Source organism: Cydia strobilella, chromosome 7 (genome assembly GCF_947568885.1).
Source record: "Cydia strobilella chromosome 7, ilCydStro3.1, whole genome shotgun sequence".
Taxonomy (NCBI): Eukaryota; Metazoa; Arthropoda; class Insecta; order Lepidoptera; family Tortricidae; genus Cydia; species Cydia strobilella.
Window position 1 is genome coordinate 5926983 of NC_086047.1, and position 12816 is coordinate 5939798.

A 12816-nucleotide genomic window follows, 5' to 3' on the forward strand; every position below is an offset into this window, starting at 1 on the left:
TTTGTTTATTTATCCTTGTCAGAAGGTTAGGTTAACATTTTATTTTCATGTGGTGAGGCTACGAAAATAGGAAAATGAACGAAATTTTCCTGATTTCATTGCCACAGGTTTTTTATCATAAGACCGACTCCTATTCTATTTGAAACTATTTTCATAATTTAACTAAATGTTATTACCTACATAATTTTGTATGAGGATCGAAATTTTCCACTTCCAAAATTAAAGTTTCCTTTGATGGATTTCTTGGTGATCCACGTAGAACATGGCAGTTGTTCGGACCAATGAAAGCACACGTACTGTCACGGCCCACATGTTGGTAGATCCGAGTTGATAGGTAGGTAGCATACAATGTTGACACTAACTGCATACCTTGGTGATGCTGATGTCACATGCGAAATCTAATTGTGATGAATCATGAGCTTTTACCGGCGATGCAGCGATAAGCGGCTTCGCTGCGTGTGCGATGTGATATCAACGCCATACCCACGTGTTAGTGTATATTGATGCCTTTGGTGGGCGCATAATAACTGGTCCGGCCCAACCAAACGTTCAGTTACTGATTGCTCGCTACGAGGAGCGCGTGTCGAACGAAACTCGGCGCCGGCAAGCGCAACCACATACGATAAATCGATTTTAATCACTCAAACAATCGGACTTTGAAGGAGTTTGATGAACTAGTGATACAGTTTTGCGGTGCTTGTGACGTCACCTTGGATGACCGTGGAATCGCGGCTGAAATACCTGTACAGGTGCATTTGTTTACTTTTATGTTTACACTGTTTTCGGCTACGTTGATGTTTTTCTAATTTGAATAATCAAATAACTGATTATCATATCTAATAATCGTAAAGTATATTAGGCATTATATTTTTATTATGATACATACATTTTAATTCATTATCATAAAATTAAAATAAGTTTCTCGTATCATCTCTAACACTATTAGATGCAGTAAGGTGCATTTCAATGACTCAGGCACTTGCAAAACTGATAATGAACTAACAGCTACATATAAATACAGTACATACAATTGCTAATTACACAATGTTTATGGAGGCGAAAGTTGGCACGCGACTCCTGAGGGGAAAATCCAATTGTGTTGCATATCCATAACTGCGCAAGCGCATGTACCTAGTTGTACAGACCAGAGTGCCAGTGAGCCAGTGACCGACAAGATCCCTATGATCGACTTAATCGAAGACTAGAAGATCCAGAAATGGTCTGTCATCCAGTAACGTATTTCCTAAATATAACGATTATTTATTGGTACGACTATGCAAACACTGATTCTTTAGTTAGAGATCAGGTTTGCTAAGTTTGTTGACTTACGACGATATTAAATAATGCTCGAGAAGCAAACGTGACACATTTTGTAAACATAGTTAGCATTTGGTTAGTGTTCTCGCGTTTCATGTAGTGTTTGCTAGTCAATACTGTTGCCAATAGCTGAAATAGGTATGTACTAGGTTCAGCAAGGTGCAAAACTATCTACTCTGCTAAGGCACTCAGTATAAATTCATATGTAATACTTAGATCATCACCGTTGAAGTTTTTGCTAGTACGTCAATTGTACAAAAAATACAAAGTAAGTACTTGGCATGGGACTGCATTCAGCTACAACCAAATACCTAGTCGATTGTTTTCTAGACAAATTCAAATCCGAATGCGAATGCCCAATAACGCACGTAGGTTACGATACGATTCCAATATTAATACTTGCAGTTCGTTAAGAGAATCAGCCCCCGTCCTGGACAATGCAGGGAAAGCAATTACTTATATTCAAACATATAACTGAGTGCCGTTACTTTTATCTAACTAGATCATGCGTTGTTATTAGATTTGTATCATTTTTTAGGTTTCCGTACCCAAAGGGTAAAAACGGGACCCTATTACTAAGACTTCGCTGTCCGTCCGTCCGTCTGTCCGTCTGTCACTAGGCTGTATCTCATGAACCGTGATAGCTACAGTTGAAATTTTCACAGACGATGTATTTCTGTTGCCGCACAAATACTAAAAACAGAATAATAGTTATTTACGATACAAGTGCGGAAAAGAGGAAATTCGAAACGAGTGGCGATAAATTAAAACACGACCGCAGGGAGTGTTTTAAATCGACACAAGTTGCGAATTACCTTTTCGCACGTGTATCGTACAACGTTTTACAGTACATATGGCCCTTTAAACTTTCGACATATGCACGAAAAGTGCTCATTCCCGCACTAGTGCGAAAAAGTAGCACCATATGTACTGTAAAAAGATTTTACCTTTCATGAAACATGACAAATTACGAAACTCCCAATAAGCTTCCAAAATGATTTTGAAGTGACAGAGATGAGATAAGATTTTAATAATTGTTGAGGCTTTCCAGAGGATTGAGAGCTTTCTTTTCAATTTGATTTTGAAAGTTGCCTTATTAGGCGAAATTACGGTCGGTATCGCTTATAATTAAGGGATTGAGTTAACGTCAGAACAAAGATATACGTAACTCCGTATAAGATAAGTAGGCATCAACACCGCTTGCCTATTACTAGTGCTTTATGACGGTAATAATGACTGCACATTGTTATGATTTAACCTCTGGCTGGAGAATTAAAATTCTAATTCGGTAGGATAATGTTTTGCGACTGCGGATATAAATGTGAGTAGGAACAAATGTGGATTAAAGGTATACGGATTAACTATTACGGGTAGGTAACTACGTTTCTAACATTTGTAAGCAAATAATACAGTTTCAAAAAGCATTTCAGACTCAGGCACTTGCAAAACTGATAATGAACTAACAGCTACATATAAATACAGTACATACAATTGCTAATTACACAATGTTTATGGAGGCGAAAGTTGGCACGCGACTCCTGAGGGGAAAATCCAATTGTGTTGCATATCCATAACTGCGCAAGCGCATGTACCTAGTTGTACAGACCAGAGTGCCAGTGAGCCAGTGACCGACAAGATCCCTATGATCGACTTAATCGAAGACTAGAAGATCCAGAAATGGTCTGTCATCCAGTAACGTATTTCCTAAATATAACGATTATTTATTGGTACGACTATGCAAACACTGATTCTTTAGTTAGAGATCAGGTTTGCTAAGTTTGTTGACTTACGACGATATTAAATAATGCTCGAGAAGCAAACGTGACACATTTTGTAAACATAGTTAGCATTTGGTTAGTGTTCTCGCGTTTCATGTAGTGTTTGCTAGTCAATACTGTTGCCAATAGCTGAAATAGGTATGTACTAGGTTCAGCAAGGTGCAAAACTATCTACTCTGCTAAGGCACTCAGTATAAATTCATATGTAATACTTAGATCATCACCGTTGAAGTTTTTGCTAGTACGTCAATTGTACAAAAAATACAAAGTAAGTACTTGGCATGGGACTGCATTCAGCTACAACCAAATACCTAGTCGATTGTTTTCTAGACAAATTCAAATCCGAATGCGAATGCCCAATAACGCACGTAGGTTACGATACGATTCCAATATTAATACTTGCAGTTCGTTAAGAGAATCAGCCCCCGTCCTGGACAATGCAGGGAAAGCAATTACTTATATTCAAACATATAACTGAGTGCCGTTACTTTTATCTAACTAGATCATGCGTTGTTATTAGATTTGTATCATTTTTTAGGTTTCCGTACCCAAAGGGTAAAAACGGGACCCTATTACTAAGACTTCGCTGTCCGTCCGTCCGTCTGTCCGTCTGTCACTAGGCTGTATCTCATGAACCGTGATAGCTACAGTTGAAATTTTCACAGACGATGTATTTCTGTTGCCGCACAAATACTAAAAACAGAATAATAGTTATTTACGATACAAGTGCGGAAAAGAGGAAATTCGAAACGAGTGGCGATAAATTAAAACACGACCGCAGGGAGTGTTTTAAATCGACACAAGTTGCGAATTACCTTTTCGCACGTGTATCGTACAACGTTTTACAGTACATATGGCCCTTTAAACTTTCGACATATGCACGAAAAGTGCTCATTCCCGCACTAGTGCGAAAAAGTAGCACCATATGTACTGTAAAAAGATTTTACCTTTCATGAAACATGACAAATTACGAAACTCCCAATAAGCTTCCAAAATGATTTTGAAGTGACAGAGATGAGATAAGATTTTAATAATTGTTGAGGCTTTCCAGAGGATTGAGAGCTTTCTTTTCAATTTGATTTTGAAAGTTGCCTTATTAGGCGAAATTACGGTCGGTATCGCTTATAATTAAGGGATTGAGTTAACGTCAGAACAAAGATATACGTAACTCCGTATAAGATAAGTAAAGTCTAAGGAAAAACGTGCTTCGGAAAATCAAGAAAAATGTATGCTCGAATAGATGGCGCCATACCTTTGGCCTATACTCGTCTAGATGGCGTTAGCGACACCGTTTGATATTTAAGAATTTTAAAACATATCCGTGAAAGAACATGGGTCAAAATCATATGGCGTTCTAAAAAAAAAAAAACATTTATCCACACATATATAGTTTTAACCCTGTGTCGAAAGATGGCGGTAAATTTACTTTAACAATAACCCTCTATACACTCTATTCTTTTTGGTCAGAGGATTCAGCTTATTCTCACAACTTTAAGTAAGTAAGTAAATATTCTTTATTGCACCAAAATTATACATTTTACATACATGTAAAACTACAAAGAAAATTTTAAAGAAAAAAAAATAAAGCTTTTCTGCAGTTCCTTCAGATAATTGTTTACCCTCTTCGTTTCTTGGAGCTCAGTGTCAGTTACGTTACGCCGCCACGAACAATAAACAAACTCGACACACTATATATGTTGGATTACGACGAATTAATGGGCGTGAGAAGCTGTCTATTAATAGAACAGTGTGGTTATTTGTAGCAGATTCAATTGTAAGTCAACGGCAGGGTGCCAAAGCCAGGATGCTTGAGGAGGATGTGTGTCGTTAGCGGTACGCATGGCGGGACCCACTCTGCTCTATTGATTAATCAGATTACTTTATTGCATAATGGCCAGTTTGTACGGGTTGTCTGCGGCCAAGACATCACGTCTTATTTTCTGAGTGTCATCGCTACTGATAAAATGATGACTTCTACGTGCTCTATTCGCTAAAACACGTCTCACTGTCGTTATTATCAAGAACAGCCGCTTCAGGCACATAGATTAAATATTAGCTACCTGTTCGCTATTTTGCATGTATTTTTGTAAGGGGAGGGTACCCTATACTAATCCATTCATTAAAATTAGCTATTTATAAAAAACAAGTACCTACTTAACAAATAATTACAAACTTCGAGCTACTAATCTTTTCTGGGAAATCAGATAGCTTCAGTTCTAGAAAATTAAAAGCCAACAACTGAGAAAACTTCCCAGCACTATGCAGGCACTAATAAACTCTGCTTTGAGTGGCTTTTCTATAAAATGTATCGTGTAATTATATACCCAGCATGGTCGGTCAGGAATAATCGCTGGACATTTTATTTAGATAGCATCTTGTTGTTTTAATAATTTATTTAACTAACCTGCAATGGTACTTAATGTGTTACTGGGACGAACTATTCAAACATCAAACATCAAACATTTTTTCAGCAAATAGGCCACAGTGGCACTTTTACATGTCAATTTTTACAAGCAGCAATAAAATGAACCAAAAGTTACAAAAAACAATTACAAAAATGGAATCAATGCACCCTTATACAGGAACTTTGGATACCGACAGTTCTAACTTCAGTACTTATGTATAAATACAAGATACAGAATGAATCAAAGGAATGACGGAGGGCCTTAAGAGCTATCGATTTGACCACCATGTATGTTTAGCGAAAATTAATATATTCAGAAAATTTGATAGCCCTCTAAAGTCTTATATTTAATTGATTTTCATTTATGAAATAAAACTATGAAAACGGATTATATCGCGTATATTGAATTTATAATACATCCCGACGTTTCGAACCCTTTACAGCGTTCGCGGTCAACGGGTGACTGAGAAAAAACTACAAAGTGCAAAAGTAACCACATACTAAAAATAATGAACCATCATAGACTATAAACTTTAAGGCTGGTTGTACATGCAAAATCGGTTCATAAGGCTAGTTATACAATACAACTATTTTCAAGTAACGATATATATATATACGCGATAAAAACTACGCCGGCTCCAACCCTACACCTCGGACGTGAAAAGATTTAATTCCCTCCTAAATTGTAGGAGGGTATCCCAATATGGATGGAGTAACTATCGCGGTAACCGAAGACAATATTATGGTTTTCGTTTGATCCGTACTGACCGCGAGACTGAATATATAAGGCATCTATTCATCTGTATTTTCTTTCTTCGAAAATTACTTTGCCAAAGATCGAGAGAAACGGGCACATCTATCTATACACTTCGGTAATAGGTTTTTCATCAGATCTCGAAAATCGAAAAGGGTCGCGCGTGCCCTACGTAACCCATTTAGAATTAAGTAAAGGTAAACTTTTTCAGTGTCTGGGGAATCTAGTTCTTTGATGAAACAGGGTCCAGAGAGCAATTTATTGACCTACGAACTAAATTGAATGCCAAAGAATCTACATCTGACAAAAAAAGTATTTGAATAATTTGATTAAAATGTAAAATGCAAATGATCAAACATTTTATTTATTAAAATTTTTAATAATTGTTTTGCCTAATAAGTGAAAAGCAAAAATCAGATATGTACAACAATATAAAGGTAAACATTAATTATTATTCTTATCAATATAGTATTTTGTGTATAAAGTCAGCAATTTTAAGCATATTGTGTTCCATTATGCTTTCGTTATTCTTAAAGGGGCCGATTTTTATTTTGATGTGGATTATTGTTTCGTTAGATTTAGATCAAATCTGGCTGGTATGAAGACCTCCTCATTCTGGGTGGAATAAATACAAAATTTCAATACGTTAAAATTAAGCTTATCAGGTATATATACGTACAGAATAAGGAACTATCTATCCACCAAATATTATCGCTCTGTCGAAAAAAAACGAGAACTATAAAAATCAGCCCAAAAATTTAATTTTGATTTCAAAACGTGTGTATGTGACAAAGATAAAGTAATGAAATACCAACAACTACAATTAATTCTAATCACATTATGTTGTCACGTGCGTGTTAAAATACTCAGTTATTAAGTAATGTATGATAAGATTAAGTTTTGATGTCACATTATTAGCACTATGAAAATTACGAGGACGATAAGTCGTGGGATATGTTACAGCTCGAAAGTTGGCTTAAAACGAAGGTCTAGTGTCAAACCCCGACCCCCGACCCGGCTCGCGGAAGAAGGCAATCACGAACGGAGATAGGCATCAACACCGCTTGCCTATTACTAGTGCTTTATGACGGTAATAATGACTGCACATTGTTATGATTTAACCTCTGGCTGGAGAATTAAAATTCTAATTCGGTAGGATAATGTTTTGCGACTGCGGATATAAATGTGAGTAGGAACAAATGTGGATTAAAGGTATACGGATTAACTATTACGGGTAGGTAACTACGTTTCTAACATTTGTAAGCAAATAATACAGTTTCAAAAAGCATTTCACTGTCAAATACATATTTAAAAAGTCGTTTTTGATGAGTTTGCCATCTTGATTAGAAATAACCGAAATAAAACTATGAAAACGGATTATATCGCGTATATTGAATTTATAATACATCCCGACGTTTCGAACTCTTTACAGCGTTCGTGGTCAACGGGTGACTGAGGAAAAATTACAAAATGCAAAAATACCCACATACTAAAATAATGAACAATCATAGACTACAAACTTTAAGGCTGGTTGTACATGCAAAATCGGTTCATAAGGCTAGTTATACACTATAATTATTTTTCAAGTAAAGATATATATATATACGCGATAAAAATAAAAATAAACTATGCCGGCTCCAACCCTACACCACGGACCCGAGAAGATTTATAGACCTGTACCAATAACTTCTGAGGTTATAAGAATATTAATGTTGCTTATTTTTTATATATAGTTTCCAGACCATATACTAAACCTAAAAATAATATTTTGTGTCATCCTAGGTATTTGCTTAGGTAGAAATTTAGGTATTTCTTTTTTCAATCAGCATTCTGTAAAAAAAATATTCGAGACGAAATTCTTTGCTTCCCTGTAAAGGCAAAGTGGCTTCCGACGTACACACGCATTTTGTGTCATTTTCATCCACGGGTATAATGGCATTTAATAAATACCTAATATTGATCCTAAAACGCCTAAAAAAATATTAGAGTCGGTAAGTGAAGTGTTGTACTTTACAGAACATTGTTATATGTTATTCAAACAAATCTGTGTCAAATTCATCCACCGCTTTTATTTAAAAAAAAATTTTTTCTAATTAACACCCTGTATCTGCCACAAAAAAAAATTCATATTATTAAGTTTACGTCTACAATATTATAATACCACATTGAGACATCATTCATAATTTGGGTCACTTTGATCCACGGTTTTTTTACTATCTGGCAAAATAAAACTCAATTGAGCAAGAAGGGCGTGCGCGGGGAAGGGTACCTACGCGGGTTGGGTGCTTATTATACTTGCCGCAATATCAGCTGGCGACTGAGATCCTAATACTATCTCCTTTACCCTTGTTAAGACCAACCAAGAGATGGCATTATGAGCTGTCTCGCCACTTAGTTTTGCGATACAGTGTATTTATTTCATTCGGAGGCATAATTACATTGTCTTATCAATCTTACCGTAGTAGGTATATAAATATAATTAAAAATAAACTGTAGGCTGCACTCCTCATACTGACCAACATTTGTGACGTTCCTAATCAAAAGGTACCACTTTCTCTGACAGGTTATTTGTATAAAGATATAATCAAATTTCGTCTTTATAGTAAACGACAAAGTGGTACCTACCTTTTGATTGAGAATGTCACAACAGCGACTTAAAAATTACTTTTGTTTCGATTTTTAGTAGACTTTTTAAGTTTATTTTAATACGCAATTTATTGTGATTTTTGTTATGTTTAAGCGTGGCAAGCAACATTAATTACATTGATGATGATGTTCATTAAATACAATATTTTTTCATACTATACTGAACTGTCACCCTATACATGAGAATGAACAGCGCCCTCTTGACAATGATCATATATTACTGGTCAGGCTTTAATATGTGTCATAATTTAGTAAAGTCCCCTTTGTGGATTCTAAGTTTCCGAGTTACAGCAGTTTAGTGAAAGCGTTTTTTTTTAAATATAAATTAAGGGTTGAATAAAGAGGAAAAAAATTTTGATTATTTTTGCGCTACGACGCACGGTTTAGGAGATACAGCCCTATAAAGTTTTTTTTATTGTTTTTTTCTTTTTTTCTTTTTTACATTGTGTTTTTTGTATATTACTTTGGGGTTTCATAAAGGGAAACGAAAATTTAATTATTTTTGCGCTACGACGCATGGTTTAGGAGATCAAGCCCTATAAAAAAAAAACTTTTTTTTTTGCGATTTTTTTTGTATAAATTAATGGTTACATAAAGGGGACCGAAAAGTTGATTATTTTTGCGCTACGACGCACGGTTTAGGAGATACAGCCCTATATAGATTTTTTCTTTTTCTTTTTTACGTTTCTAAATCTTAATTAAGGGCTTCTTAAGGGGAACGAAAATTTGATTATTTTTCGCTACCATGCACGGTTTAGGAGATACATCCCTAAAGTTTTTTTTTGTTTTTTTTTTTTTTCTTTTTTTTTGTCATTGCGTTTTTTGTTATTACTTTGGGGTTTCATAAAAGGGAACGAAAATTTTATTATTTTTGCGCTACGACGCACGGTTTAGGAGATACAGCCCTAAAATGATTTTTTTCTCTTTTTCTTTTTTGCGTTTTTAAATCTTAATTAGGGGCTTCTTAAAGGGGAACGGATATTGATTATTTTTGCGCTACGATGCACGGTTTAGGAGATACAGCCCTATAAAGTTTTTTGTTATTATTTTTTTCTTTCTTTTTCTTGTGTTTTTGTATATTATTTTGGGGCTTCATAAAGGGGAACGAAAATTTTATTATTTTTGCGCTACGACGCATGGTTTAGGAGATACAGCCCTATAAAGATTTTTTTTTTAAATTTTGCGTTTTTTTAAATATAAATTATGGGTTGCATAAAGGGGAACGAAAATTTTATTGTTTTTGCGGTACCACGCACGGTTTAGGAGATACAGCTCTGTAAAGTTTTTTATCCTGGTTTTTTTTTGTTTTTTTTTTTAAGTATTAATTACGGGTTTCTTAAAGGGGTTTTTAAATTATTTTTGCGCTACGACGCATGGTTTAAGAGATACAGCCCTATAATGATTTTTTTTTTAATTTTGCGTTTTTTTTAAATATAAATTATGGGTTGCATAAAGGGGAACGAAAATTTTATTATTTTTGCGCTACGACGCATGGTTTAGGAGATACAGCCCTATAAAGATTTTTTTATTGTTTTTTTTCTTTTTTTCTTTTTTACATTGTGTTTTTTGTATATTACTTTGGGGTTTCATAAAGGGGAACGAAAATTTTATTATTTTTGCGCTACGACACATGGTTTAGGAGATACAGCCCTATAAAGATTTTTTTTTAAATTTTGCGTTTTTTTAAATATAAATTATGTGTTGCATAAAGGGGAACGAAAATTTTATTGTTTTTGCGGTACCACGCACGGTTTAGGAGATACAGCTCTATAAAGTTTTTTTTCCTGGTTTTTTTTTGTTTTTTTTTTAAGTATTAATTACGGGTTTCTTAAAGGGGTTTTTAAATTATTTTTGCGCTACGACGCATGGTTTAAGAGATACAGCCCTATAATGTTTTTTTTTTAATTTTGCGTTTTTTTTAAAATATAAATTATGGGTTGCATAAAGGGGAACGAAAATTTTATTGTTTTTGCGCCACCACGCACGGTTTAGGAGATATTATATCTATATATATATATATAGCTATAATAGCTCTATAAAGTTTTTTTTCCTGGTTTTTTTTAAAGTTTTAATTAAGGGTTTCTTAAAGGGGAACGAAAATTTGATTATTTTTGTGCTACGATGCACGGTTTAGGAGATGCAGCCCTATAAAGATTTCTTTTGTTGTTTTTTTTTTCATTGTGTTTTTTGTATATTATTTTGGGGTTCCACAAAGGGGAACGAAATTTTGATTATTTTTGCGCTACGACGGTTTAGGAGATACAGCCCTATAAAGTTTTTTTTGTTTTTTTTTTTCATTGTGTTTTTTGTATATTACTTTGGGGTTCCGTAAAGGGGAACGAAAATTTTATTATTTTTGCGCTACGACGCACGGTTTAGGAGATACAGCCCTAAAATGATTTTTTTCCACTTTTTCTTTTTTGCGTTTTTCAATCTTAATTAGGGGTTTCTTAAAGGGATTTTTTTAATTATTTTTGCGCTACGATGCACGGTGTAGGAGATACAGCCCTATAAAGTTTTTTTGTTATTTTTTTTCTTTTTTTTCATTGTGTTTTTAGTATATTACTTTGGGGCTTCATAAAGGGGAACGAAATTTTTATTATTTTTGCGCCACCACGCACGGTTTAGGAGATATTATATCTATATATATAGCTATAATAGCTCTATAAAGTTTTTTTCCTGGTTTTTTTAAAAGTTTTTTTTAAGGGTTTCTTAAGGGGAACGAAAATTTGATTATTTTTGTGCTACGATGCACGGTTTAGGAGATGCAGCCCTATAAAGATTATTTCCTCTTTTTTTTCTTTTTTGCGTTTTTAAATCTTAATTAGGGGCTTCTTAAAGGGGAGCGAAAATTTGATTATTTTTGCGCTACGATGCACGATATAGGAGATACAGCTAATACAGCCCTATAAAGATTTTGTTTCTTTTTTTTCATTGTATTTTTCATGTATTACTTTTGGGTTACATAAAGGGGAACGAAAATTTTATTATTTTTGCGCTACGACGCATGGTTTAGGAGATACAGTCCTATATACTTTTTTACAATGCATGTGCTCGAAAAGTGCGTTTCCTACGGAGCCATATCGTGCGGAAAGTACTGCTTTTCCGCACAAGTGCTTTTTGTTTTCAATTTTTTTTACCGTACATATGGTGCTACTTTCTTGCACTAGTGCGTAAAAGTGCACTTACCGTGCATATGTCGAAAGTTTAAAGGGCCATATGTACTGTAAAACGTACGATACACGTGCGAATAGGTAATTCGCAACTCGTGTCGATTTAAAACACTCCTTTTAATAATTAAACTTATTTGCCATGACATGTTTTTTTATTTACTCGCACAATGCATAGTAAAACATTGTATGATACACGTGCGTAAAGATGATGCATAAATAGCAATTTTTTTTATCAAAGAATGAAAGAAAGTCACGGTATTAATAACCAAATTTTACTTTATTGGTACCTTTTCCCTATCACTGTCACAAATGTATGTGGCGTTCACGTAAACGCGATATTTTTAAGATTTCCCTGCGCAATGTTGCCAGCTCGCTCGCAAATCAAACATGTACTTACAGTTCTTTTGCATAATGGTGACATTGTACAATATCTATGAGTTTTAAATAGGTAAAAGATAATTCGACGCATTCTTTGCTTGCTTGTTGCTGTGTTGTTTGCGTAACTTCTTTGAATAAGTTGCGTTAATTTGGCGCACAGGCGAAGTAAACATGCGTTGCGTACGGCAAGGTCACGCCGCGGCCCCACCCTGCACTGCCTCCGTTGCCCATTCAGACCGCCCGCTAGCTTCGTTTGAACGCAAATAATATTTTTGTAATATTTGTTTATGCAGTGGATGCAAGTGACACAAATTCATACATCTTATTTATCCCGCATTTCAAATTAATAAGATGTAAACTCTAATA

The 12816-nt window shown here is 34.8% G+C and overlaps 2 protein-coding genes across 3 annotated transcripts in view; one reads left to right on the forward strand and one right to left on the reverse strand.

Annotated features, from left to right (window-relative positions):
- Positions 1–12816, reverse strand: part of LOC134742797 (synapsin) — a 123359-nt gene that overhangs the window by 24246 nt on the left and 86297 nt on the right. The gene's annotated exons all lie outside the window — the stretch shown is intronic.
- LOC134743001 (tissue inhibitor of metalloproteinase) overlaps positions 545–12816 on the forward strand; it is a 61907-nt gene continuing 49635 nt past the window's right edge. For both annotated transcript variants that reach the window (XM_063676262.1, XM_063676263.1), the window contains exon 1: positions 545–749. The gene's annotated coding sequence lies outside the window, so the exon portion shown is untranslated. The remainder of the gene's footprint in view (positions 750–12816) is intronic.